Source organism: Nannospalax galili, unplaced genomic scaffold, assembly GCF_000622305.1.
Source record: "Nannospalax galili isolate Female #2095 unplaced genomic scaffold, S.galili_v1.0 scaffold286, whole genome shotgun sequence".
Lineage (NCBI taxonomy): Eukaryota > Metazoa > Chordata > Mammalia > Rodentia > Spalacidae > Nannospalax > Nannospalax galili.
In genome coordinates this window covers 11479889-11492490 of record NW_008359442.1, presented here as the reverse complement: position 1 = coordinate 11492490, position 12602 = coordinate 11479889, and the positions used below count along the sequence as shown (strand labels likewise).

At 40.4% G+C, this 12602-nt stretch overlaps 1 protein-coding gene across 12 annotated transcripts in view; it reads left to right on the top strand.

Moving 5' to 3' along the window:
• Socs5 (suppressor of cytokine signaling 5) overlaps positions 1 to 12602 on the top strand; it is a 49258-nt gene that overhangs the window by 580 nt on the left and 36076 nt on the right. For 5 of the 12 annotated variants that reach the window (XR_003847785.1, XM_008823059.3, XM_008823056.3 and 2 more), the window contains exons 1-2: positions 7 to 325; positions 3616 to 3774. The exons of 1 other annotated variant lie outside the window; for it this stretch is intronic. The gene's annotated coding sequence lies outside the window, so the exon portion shown is untranslated. Of the gene's footprint in view, positions 1 to 6; positions 326 to 3615; positions 3775 to 12602 lie in introns of those variants that run through there. 6 more of the 12 variants (XM_008823057.3, XM_029558665.1, XM_029558663.1 and 3 more) reach the window with 2 other exon arrangements.

The window sequence follows — 12602 nt, the reverse complement described above, 5'->3', positions numbered from 1 at the left end:
GTGCCCTGGATGAGGCCGCCCCGCGCGCCCGGGCCGCCGAGTGTTTCCGCGGCCCCCCGGCCGGCTGCCTGGCCCCCTGGCCCCCGCGAGCGGCCGCCTCTACTGGCCCGGGTGCCCGTGTCCGCGCCCGGCGCAGTCTGCCTCCGGCGAGCGCCTCCGCACCTCAGCGAAGGCGGCACCGGCCTCGGAGTCGGGATGGGCCGGTCGCGGAGAAGAAGACAAGCTGGGGCAGCTAGCCCATGCGCACCGCGCCGTCCGTAGTGGGAGCTTGCGCGTAGTAGGCTCGCGGGGCGTTTCGGAGGAATTGCTTTTCCATTGGAGGAAGGTAGGGCATCTAAGGGGAAGAACGGCTCGTTTGGCTCTGGTAGGAGGGCGTTTGTGGGGTCGTGGTGGGTCGGGGTTGGGTGGCCATTGAGCACCGGCTGCAGGGAAGGGGGGTGGTACCAGACAGCTCACCTGGAGCTCCAGAGTTCCGACCTGAGGGTCCTCAAGGTCGACGAGAAAGGGCCACCCAGACACGAAGGAAGCAGGGATGGGGGAAGAGACTGGAGCATCTCCCGGGATTTAACGCTGGGTGGGTAGTACAGGATGCGGAGGTGGACGCTGGGAAGACCCCGCTGCAAGTCCTTGGGCTTTTAAGGTTCTTTGGTATTGAGGTTTGGCCATATGAGTAGCTGAAGCGGAATGGCTTTGTGGAGATGGAGTTGCGTTTAAAGAAGGATGCTAAGAAATAACGTTAAGTGCATCTGGGTTTGGTTCTCAACTTTGGAGGCTTGGGGAATCAGTCACGGGCTTTTGACATTTTCTTTAGCATTCCAACCAAAAGGTGGCTCTTCTGGACATTATCAGAGATCCTTTATTCTAAATTGTATGTCTGTATTTGATGCTGTTTTGGCAGTTACCAGTTTTCCTGGACATTCTTAAAACCTTGAGATTCTTGCAGCTTCTCCCTCAACACCAGAGGTTTGCTTTTTCCAAAGTTATCATCAAGCTGGATTGTACTGTTGTATTTACTGACTTTATTCTAGAAGATTAATAAGTCATGCTTTCTTTTCCTTGTTTTTACTTACTTTACAAGGTCATGCAAATTGAACTCCCATGTTCTATAGAAGTTTAAACATGTTTTAGCTTCAAGCGTTGAACTGAGAAAGAAATTAAGCTCGCAGCTCTAGAAAGCAAAGCTAAAATCAGCTTGAATTTTCTAGCAGTTGGGAATCCTGTCAAAGGCATATTTTAGCTGCTATAATAGTCTTGTGTTCATGGCCCTCTTGAGAATGGATTAGAAAGAGAAACAAGATCACAAAGCATGAGGCAGTGGCCGTTGTCCAGAGTCCACCTTTGTCGCTGCCGGTGGAGGTGTTTAATTTCCATTGAAAAGAAACTTGCTAGTCTTTTAACCTTTATTTTTTTAGTCACGTCTGTATTACTGATTCCTACATCTGTTGACTGCTCTAAAGCTTACAAAATGAAAGCTCATTTGATTAGGGAGTACTTACTACTTAGAAAAAAAAATTCTGGATCATACTTTGCCCTTTAATTCATCAAGCATTTCAGCAGAAAGGTGCTAATGCTTTTAATTGGCCTTCTTAGTTCTTGAATAAGTAATGGGTAATTATTTTTTTTTCTCCCTATTGTCCTTGAATTTTACTGTTTGTCCTTAGGGAGAATGTACTGGCATACAAAACAGCAGCTTAAAATATTGAAACCTAACACCTTTTGACATTATAATGGCTTCTGCATCATTCACCTTGAGAATCACCTATGGAAGTCAGTTGTGGAGAAGGCTTTCCCTTTTCACTGTTTAGAGTGGGTTTTTTCCTCCTATTTTGGAACTAAAGAAAAATAATAGCGTATTGGCTGTGGAGTAATGGCAGTAACTTGAACAGAATGAGATTGGGAAGCTTAGAGAAAAGATGCGGATGAGTCACATCTTTTGGAGCTGGGAGAGTGAACTGTGGAGATGGTTATTTTGCAAATTAGGAAACCAAGGCCTAGAGCAGTTGAAGGGAATTTAGCAAGTTGGAGCAGGAGCCAGGACTAGTGGGCCTGGACTCTGGAGTATTCAGAATTTTTTTCTATTTTATCACATTCGTATAGTTTATTTCTAAAGCATTCTAGTGCCAACTGTAAATAAATTTTGGCTTATTTGTGATATTGTTCCCTTGTGAGGAGGAAGAACTTTGAATGCTTTTATACATGAAATGTTGCAAAACTGAATAAACTTACTTAAAAGCTAAAAACAGTGTGCTGCATTGTGAAAGTGCTAAAGGTTCTGTCTTACTGGAACGCGATAAAACTGTCACCTAGATTATAATATTAGATGAGCATCTTAGCTTAAGCCAGGATTCTATAATTATGCCAAAATTAATTTAGATTTTAAGAATTCAAGTCTTTGATATTTTTAAGTGGATTGTTTGGAAATTATTTTTTAAGGGTGGAGGTTTCTTATGTTAAAATGGATTTTAGTTCCTTTAAAAAAAAGTAGAATTACATAATTATGAAAATATAATTTCTTTCATGTCTTAACAGAGACAGGATTTGTATTTCAACCACTTAACATGAATCTCACACTATGTAGATAGTGTAGGTAATGAAGGGCGCTGCCTTTGCCCTGTGTGGTGGCACATGCCAGTATGCAGAGTACTTGGGTAGAAAGAAGCAGGAGGATTCCAGAGGCAAGAGGTTTAAGTAGGAGGTATGCTCATTTGTTTCCTTGCTGTTAATACAATCTCTTTCAGGCCGGCTACAGGAAAACTTTCTAGATAAATGTACCATCAAATAATTGCCTTAAGGGACACAGTGCAAATGACCCTCTCAGGTCTTTTTGTTCTACTTCTGCTTACCTTGGACTTTAATTAGGTCTGCATATCAAATTAAAGTTAATGTGTACATTTTTCTGAATGGTCGTGGAGATTAAAATATGCCACCATGAGAGTGTGCTTTGGCATGTTTCCAGATGGCTCTTTACAGTGACAGGGGACAAGGAGCTCTGAAAAGCTGTTCTTGTATGTGGGAGAATTGCATCTGTAAAGAAAATCTGTCTACATAGTGAAATAAACAGCTATACAGACAGGCTTCCCTTAAGGCCTTTTTATCTGCCATATCTGGATGTAGGAGATTACATGAGGCCATCCACCTCCTCCTGGATTACCTGTGGATGTGCATGGTCTTCTGAGGCTCTTACCTGAGCTACTTTATCTGTATGAATCAACAATCTTTGTTTCAGAGTGCATTTCCTCCCCTCATTCTCTCATAACTTGTAACCCTCACCCCCAGCTTCCCAAGCCCCTTTGCTTTTATGTAACTCAAAATGATAAACTTCAACTATCCCACACCCCTACCTCCCATCCCCAGTGCTGGCAATTGACTCCAGAGCCTGCTAGACAAGTGCTGTACCACTGAGTTACACTCCAGTCCTGGCCCTTTATTGTTTGTTTGTTTGTTTTTGTTTTTGTTTTTGTTTTTTTGAGACGGGGTCTCCCTGTAGCCTCAGCTGTCCTGGAGCTTGCTGTGTCTGTTTTTGAGCCTCATCTTTTATGTGCCTCCCCATACACTTGTACATAATAAGTTTGTGTGCCGTTCCTCCTGCTTACCTGTTGCCATTTTCTTTTATAGACTCCAATATCACATTAGGACTGGGAGGAAAATTCCTTTTCTACAGTGTCAATGAGGGATCCTTGCAGTCTCATTATTCTAGAAAGAAAAATGCTGAAACTGATTTGCAGGTGTTCCATTGAAAACAGTGAGTTCTAGAGGCCTTCTAGGTAAGCCGAGGTAAGGAAATCAGGAGTTTATAAGGTCAGTCATTGATTGCAAGTATTTTCTGCCAACAGAACCATGACTGTCATTGAATCTGTTTCCTATTAAGCTAATCTTTTATTACATTTTATGTATTTATTTTGTGTAGGAGTGTGTAAGCATGTGTATGCCATGGCCTGTGTGTGAATAGAGGACAATTTGGTAGGAGTCTCTTAGGTATGTGGGTTCTAGGAATCAAAACAAGACCTCAGGCTTGGTGACCAAGTGCCTTTAACCATTGAGCCCTCCCACTGACTTATTAATTGAATTTTTGACAACTTTATTAAATTGCTAGGTTTTAGTGGTAAATTTGTGTTACTACAACTTTACAGCATAATTTTTTTTTTAAAATTTTGCTGTAACTCAGATCTAACTAGTGGGGTATTTTTTGTTTAATTTTGTTGTTGTCGTTGTTGTTGTTGTTGGGATTTTTTCTTGTTTTTTTTTTGAGACAGGGTCTCCCTGTAGTCCCAAATAAACTGGAACTTACTATGTAGATCAGGCTGGCCTCAATTTCAGAGATCCACCTGCCTCTGCCTCCCAAGTACCTGGATTAAAGGCATGTGCCACCACACCCTGCTTCCAGCTAGTGTTAAAACCACGTAGTTTACCAAATGTTTCAGATAGTGACAGTTTGAGTCATTAGCTATTTTAGCAGGACTAACATTACTGAAGTTACCTGGAGCCAGTTTCTAGTTACATTTGACTTATTACAGAATTTTCTTGTTTTAAAAGTGACCAACTCCTAATCTTTGAAATTATCATAGTTTATTGGACACTTGTTGGATTCATGATGTATTTTGGGGATCTGTAGATAGAACCCAAAACATGTACTTCTTCAGGCCTAGTGCATATTCATATATTCTAATTATATGAATAAATTATTTAGTAAATATGATTTTAGAAGGCATCAAAACTACTATCAATAAAGTATAACTGACCATTGTACTTTTTTTTCATTAGGTTGGAGTTTTAGGGGGGTTTTGGTTTTGGTTTTGGTTTTTGGAGGGGTTTTTTGGTCTTTCTGAGACAGGGTCTCCCTATAGCCTGGGCTGGCCTGGAACTCACTATGTAGACCAGTCTGGCCTTGAACTCACAGAGATCTGCCTGCCTCTCCCTCCCAAGTGTTAGGATTAAAGGTGTACAGCACCACACTTGGCTGAGTTGTTTGTTTCTTTTTAAACATACTTTAAAATCGAATAACATTGAGAATGATCTGCATTCAGGGACATGGGCTAAGTTGAACATACATACTATTAGCTTCAGTGTAGTTGTTAGAGAATGAAAGCGAGGAACTATAAAATATAAGAAATGATTCATCTGCATTGGCCAACTCTTCACTTTGAGAAAAGGGCCTTTGAATCTGGTTAGAGCAGGAATAATCTTGAAAGATAATTAGGCTGGATTGTTGACTCATGTTAATACTGGATAAATTTCATCTGGGTAGTTTAAGTGAAAATTAGTTGCCTGCCTTGATGTGTAGGTGAACAATTCAAAGAAATTATTTGAGAGGGACTAATGACACTGTTACATTTCCACACATTCTGTTTAACACTGTAGGAAACTAAAATATGCCACCCTAAACTACAGTTCTTGGGCATATTCAGAGGAACTGCAGACACTGGAATAGTTTTAAAGAGCTGACCTTTTGTAGAAAAAATTTACATCTGTAAAAGAAACCTAGAATGGTAAACAGTAGCTAACAGAGGTTTTCTCTGAGGTTTCCTTATCTCCCTAAAGAAAGATCTAGGAAAGATCATATCAAGGGAAAAAAGATTAGAGGTCTACACCTCACCTGGACAAATTGCCACAAGCAGTAGTCACCTATTCTTTTGAGGGCAGCAATTATGTATTATCAGGGTGATTTTATCTGCACAACAACACAACCTGCTATTAGCTGTACATTGCTCTCCTGCCACATCCAATGACTTGTTGCCACCTCCTCCCCCAAGAGGCTCTAAGCCTCTTTGTTTCTGTAGTTTTAAGATACTATATAAACATCAATCATGTGGTCCTTCTCTGAGTCTTATTTTGTCTTGTGCATATGCATGTAGTTTGCCCTTGGATTCTGAAGAATCCAAGGTTCTTCGTCTGTAAACTCAACTTTGTGTTGAAAATATTTTGGGAAGAATAATGCCTATAATGCATATGTACACCCTTTTTTTCTTGGCATCTTCCCATAAATAATACAGTATAACAACTGCACACATAGCATTTACTTTTAGTAGGTATTACAGAGATAAAGTATAAGGGAGAGGGCTGGGGATGTAGCTCAATTTGTAGAATACTTGCTTAGGATGCACACAAAGCCCTGGGTCTGATCTCTAGCCTTGCATAAACTGGGTAGGTGTGGTGGTGTGTGCCTATAATCCTAGCATACAAGGATCAGAAGTTAAAGCTTTCCCCCCCAAACCCTAGGCTGTATGAGACTCTTACCTCAAAAAACAATGGGGTGATGTACAAGGATTATGCAAATACTATGCCATTTTATATAAAGGAATGTTGAGCAACTGCACATTCTGATGAAGGGATGTCCTGGGAACCAATTTCCCTTTGATTGTTGGGACCACTCTGTGCGAAGCTGAAGGATCTCTAAATGTTAAATATAATCCACTAAGGGCTAGCAAGATGGTTCAGTGGTTAAGAGCACTGGCTGTTCTTGTGGAAGACCTGAGTTCGATTCCCACTTCATCCACATGGTGGCTAACAACTGTCCATAACTCCAGTTCCAAGGGATCCAGCACCCTCTGACCTCCGTGTACATTGCACAACATCTATGCACTTACATACATGCAGCCAATACACTCATATACATAAATTAAAAAAATATTAAGAGAAGTCCACATACTTTCTTCAGGGTTAAAATATAAGTAGTCAGAGAGGAGCTGGTTTATCTAATTAACTTGGTCTTTGACTTTATCTATATAGAGACTGCAGTCTAACTCTTCCCCTTCATTTAGGTGGTCAGTAGAAGAACTAGTTTCATTTTCCTTTTTTTTTAATAAGTGATTTAAAAGACGGGCAGTGAAAGTTTGCCAGATTTGTAGCTGACTCCATGTGCTGTTCCAGGTAGTTAAAAGGCAGGCCAACAAGGAGAAGCTCCAGGAGCATCTTTTGATGCATTTTCATGCTGCACAGAAGGAGATAATGCATTTAGGAGAAGATACTCCAAATTATATTTCTAGGACCTGACTTATGATGCAGGAAGGGCATCTTGGAAGCTGTGTAGATAGCTTCCCTTGAATGCATTCATTAGAGTTGCTGCTTGACCAGAAAGTCCATACTTATTGATGCTTGTTGGGCCTAATTCTGAAAACAGAAATGATGTTGTACAAAACAATAATTATCAACAAATTACCAGTTTTTAATCGTTTTACAACCATTCCTTCACTAGTATGCCAACAGTTCTGAAAAGCCTGTAATAGTATCCTATGTATATAGAAAATAAATTGACTCCAGGACATTAAGTGACTTTCCCAAGTCAACTATTATGTGGCGGATTTAGGACCAAGGCTCTAGTTTTTTGATCATTAATCCTGAACATATCTCAGGGTATTTGGAAGCATCTCGTAATAGTTTAATTTAGGGCTTATGAAATGTTCTTTAACTCCTTGCCCAAGGAGTATATTATAAATACTTTGAGAGGATTTGTAGACATTATTTAAATTATTCTCTCTTTTTAGCCCAGGTTGGCTTGACTCTCTGTGTAGCCCACGGTGGCCTTGAACTCAAGGAGATCTTCCTGCCTCAGTCTCACTGTTTCTAGGATTTCAGGGGCATGATGGCACAGGCCTGTAAGTCCAACATTTGGAGGCTGAGGCAAGGGTATCACAGATTTGACTCCAGCCTGAAAGCTATCGCAAGGCAAGGGTATCACAGATTTGACTCCAGCCTGAAAGCTATCGCAAGTCTTTAAAAAGTAGGAAAAACTATTTTTCAAGGAAGATCAGGGATATTACTATGTAGTTTGTCCTTTGAAATTGGTAAGACAGTTTTGGCCACCCATGAAACATTTGTTCTATTGACTGTAAAATTTTAAATCATGAGTAGTCACTAACAAGGAAAATATTTTTAATGGAAAAGGCACCAGGGAGGAGCCCAGGATGTAGAGACCTCTAGTGGCATGAAATAGTGAGGTGAAAAGCATTTAGAGAGTATTGGAACAGGCATAACTCTGTCCTTGGAATAAAGGGAGGCTTGAGCTGTGTTTTGAGAGATGAACAGGTGAAGGAGTTCTAGGGGAGGGAATTGCAGCTTACTAGATGAATCATTGAACTTCGGAATGGGCGTTAAGAAAACTTAACTCAAAATTGAGATAAAATGGAAAAAAGTGCCAGGTTCAGCATTCACTGTACGCAGTCTTACATATATGCACACATATACTGTTAACATGAAAAGTAAGTCTGTAATGACCAAGTAAGTATATATGAAAATGTTTCGTACATTTTAGATGTTATGCTGAGAGTGGTAGATAAATGAACACTTACAGTCCTGTGAAGGGAGATCAAGGATCCATTGAAAAGTTTGGTGGCAGCAGAGAAACGGAAGTGGAGAAGGGTGGCATTAAAGATAAAATCAGGAAAAAAAACAGATGTGAAGATTGAATAACAATTCTCTCTGTGTTCATAATTTTTTAAAAATCTGTATGTAGTTTAGGATTTTTAACATTAATTTGCTGTTATTGTGAGGAAAAAACTCAGCATACAGTTGAAATTTTTTTTTTCCACTTACTCTTTAGACTGTTAATAAGGCCATGAAAATAGGCTAATTGAGAGTTGGCTGTATTGTCTGATTGTTTCTTCACTTACTCTGTACAAGTTTAGCTAATGGCTTTAAATAGTATAAGGGTGCTCATAAAAATAAAATAAGATGGGCTGAGTTATTTATTCTGTATTATTAAAAATGAAAGGGCATGCCGGGCGTGGTGGCACATGCCTTTAATCCCAGCACTCAGGAGGCAGAGGCAGGTGGATCTCTGTGAGTTCAAAGCCAGCCTGGTCTACATAGTGAGTGACCTTGAAATAAAATAAAATAAAATAAAATAAAATAAAATAAAATAAAATAAAGGGCATAGTGTGTTTAAGGAGAAGGATAAAGTTTGAGCTTTCTAAATCACTGCAAAAGAAAATGAAGAAATCAGACTAGAACTAAGGTAGAATGGAAGAAAATTATGAAGAGTCCCAAGTGCCATTCTAGGAGCTGAATTTTTTTTTATTTTGTTGTATACATTGGAAAGTAACAATAATAATAACTAGAATAATTTGGGGAAAGGAGATACGAGGCGTTTACTCCCAACTATTAATAAATAATAGAATAATTGGGGGAAAGGAGATTAGAGACATTTACTCCCCAACTATTACTCCCCAACTATTTCTTTTATACGATGGAGTGAGTGAATAAGGCTGCCTGAGTGTAGGAATGGGATTATAGGTGGTCTGAATTAAGGAATTTGTGGTGGGATGAAAATGAAACCTCTGATTTCAAAAAATTGTAGGAGTTTTTATGTCCAGACTCAGTCCTGGAGATGATGGAAGCTGAGGATAAACTAATGTGGCAGTTGGATAAAATGTATGAATTTGGGAAAAGAGGGATTTTGGATTTGCATGCACATGAGTAATTGTGTTTTTTAAATGTCATGACATAACTGAGATGCCAGTTGAACATTTTCAGGTCTAGATCAGGAGCCCGAATAGATTTATGGATAAGATTTGGAAGACATACAGTTTATAGTTGAAAATCATGAAATTTGGCAAATAATGACCATAGTTTCTAAATGGTAATGCATTCAGAACAAAAAGTCACAGATACTCCCAGCACTTGATTTCAAAAGAAGAAATGGTTTAAAATATTTACCTGTTACCGTTTATGGTGTCTCTCCCTCCCCTCATGTGTCATTGGCCACCAATCCATGAGAACAAAGGGAACAGAAGCGACGAACAGGGTTAGGATGGCCAGTGAGCACTGACGGAAGAAAGCCCTTCTGGGGAGGCAGATTCAGTAATACAGCTCTGTTTATTCAGTGGGGGTTAGGGAAAATATAGTGTGGAGACAGCAGCCAAAGCTTCAGCTGATAGGTGCTCCTATTATGCTTTATTTACATGTTGTAGGGGGATCTTATCATCTGGCTATAGGGCAATGCCTAATTATCATATAGAAAAAAACCTGGGGGCAGTTTTTGTTGCAGGTAACTATGCCAAAGGTCATGTTCTGAATAAGGTCAGGCATCCATGCTTGGAGACACTTTTCAGGTAAGACAGGCAGGAAGCCCCTGCTGAGAAAGGAGTCGACCTCAACAGCAGGGTTCCCCAAAACCCCTTGCTTACTGCCTACCAAAACTCCTACCCCACCTGACTTTACAAAGTGCATATTAAAATGCTATTAGAAAATCAGAAATAGTTTAGTATATGAGGCAGTGTGTAGCAGTTGGGGTTTTCCTTCCTACTTTCCACATTCAGTCTAGCTATCCAATATATCAATACAGGAAGTTCGCGCAGGAATAGACTTTGTTATTCTTCACCTAGAGTTTGTTTTTGGAAACTGTTTGCTTTTAGAATCAGTTTGTTTCCTTGGGCTAGCACTCTGAACAGAGGTACTCTGAGCAAAGATGGAAGTTTAAGCCGTTTTTCATTGAAGTCCAGATTATACCCAAACCACCAGTTTTTGCCTTTCTTCCCTACCCCTTCAGCCCTTTTGTACTTAAGGCCCTGGCAGCTCAAAGAAGGAAAAGTAAAAAAGCACAAGAGGAAGAACCTTGTAGAGTGCTGTAATTTTACAGTTCTCCCTTAAAGGTTCTCTCTAATCTGGAGATGGTGTTGGTGAGTCATTAAGATTGAGATGTCCAGTTTCAGTAAAATAAATACATCTGTTATGAGCAAGATCTTCAAGTGGTGAGGAGAATATGGAAAGAATCCAAGTTAGGTAGTTGAGCTCTTAGTGGAAAAGATAAATTTTGTTTCAACCCTAAAGGAAGTAGACAAGATTGTGTAGTGAAAAGAATAACATCAGTTAAGAGATAGGGAAAATGGTACCAAGAAAGTAGAACATTAAAGTAAGAGAAAAGGGAAAGAATTAGAGTAGTTCGATAGTTGAAAGGTAGTCAGCTTTCTGTCACTGTAACAGTACCTAAATTGTTCAGTTATAAAGAAGAAAGGTTTCTTTTGGCTCACAGTTTTAGAAGTTCTAGTCTATGATTGATGGACTCCATTACTTGGAACCTATGTTGAGGTAGCACATCATGGTGGGGTGAGTAGCAGAGCAAAGCTACCCATCTCTTGACTAGGAAGCAAAAAGGAGAAAGAGGAAGAGACCTGAGTCCTATATCCTCTTTGAGGGCATACCTTGGTGACCTCAAGACCTACCTAGGCCCACCTCTTACAGGTTCCACTCTCTCCTAATAGTGCCACCTCAAGTTCAGTTCCCAGCACCCACATGGTGACTAACAACCATCCATAACTCCAGTTCCAGGAGAACCGACACCCTCTTTCTGACCTCTGTGGGCATTGTACAACATGAGATGCACTTAAACACATGTAGGCAATACACTCATACACATAAAATAAATACTGAACCCAGGTCCTCAAAGAAAGCAGCCATTGCTCTTAACGACAGAGCCATCTCTCCAGCCCCTAGAATTACATTTTTTTGTTATTGCTTCCCTTTAAAAAAATAAATAAGGGGACAGGAGGGATGGCTCAATGGTTAAGAGCACTGGCTGCTCTTGCAGAAGACCTGGGTTTGAATCCCAGCACCCACATAGAGGCTAACAACCGTCCATAACTCCAGTTCCAGGGGATCTGATTTCCTCTTCTGACCTCTGTGGGCATTGCATGACATGGGCGCACCTACCTACATGCAGGCAGTACAAATAAAATAAAAATAATAAAATATTTAAAAAAGAAATAGATTCTGCAGCATTGCACGACATGGGTACACTCACATACATGCACGCAATACACTCATACACATAGAATAAAAGTAATAAAATATTTTTTTAAAAAAGAAATAGAATTATAATGCACATATAGTAAAATAAAGAGGTGGTGCGTACACTTTTTTCCTTTTTTTTTTTAAGACAGAGTCTCATATATCTGAGGCTAGCCTTGAACTCTTGATCCTCCTTCTGCCTCCCAAGTGCTGGAATTACAGGCCTGTACTACCATACCTGGGTTCTAGTTCTGTGCTTTTTGACAGTTAATATATCCATGTAAGTCAGCTTCATTCATCCAGAAATATCCTTTGCCCCTTTATTCAGTTCTTCTGTCTTATATTCCATATTTACAACTAATGTTCTCATCCTTTTTTGCCATAAGACTAATGTTAGAGGCTAGGGTAGCTCAGGACATAAAGAACTTTTAAGGAACGAAATTCGGATCCCCAGCACCCATGTGAAAACCAGGTGTGATGGTGTGCTTCTGTAGCCCTACAGGTCAGGGAACATGTTGCTTGTTTGCCAGCCAGTTTAGCTGAAATGGCAAGCTGTAGGTTCAATGAAAGATCCTGTCCTGGTTTGTTTCTTCATTGCTGTGACAAAACACACTGACCACAACCAACTTAGGGAGGAAAGGGTTTATTCAGTTTATATCTCCCAGGTTGCAAGTTCATCAGGGAGCCCAGGGTAGGAACTCAGGGTAGGAACCTGGAGGCAGGAGCTGGAACACAGGCCATGGAGGAATGCTGCTTACTGGCTTGCTCCCGTGGCCCCTGCTCAGCTTGCTCTCTTATCCAACATAGGCCCACCTACCCAGGGGTGGCACCACCCACAGTGGGCTGGACCCTCCCATATCACTCAACAACCAAGAAAATGA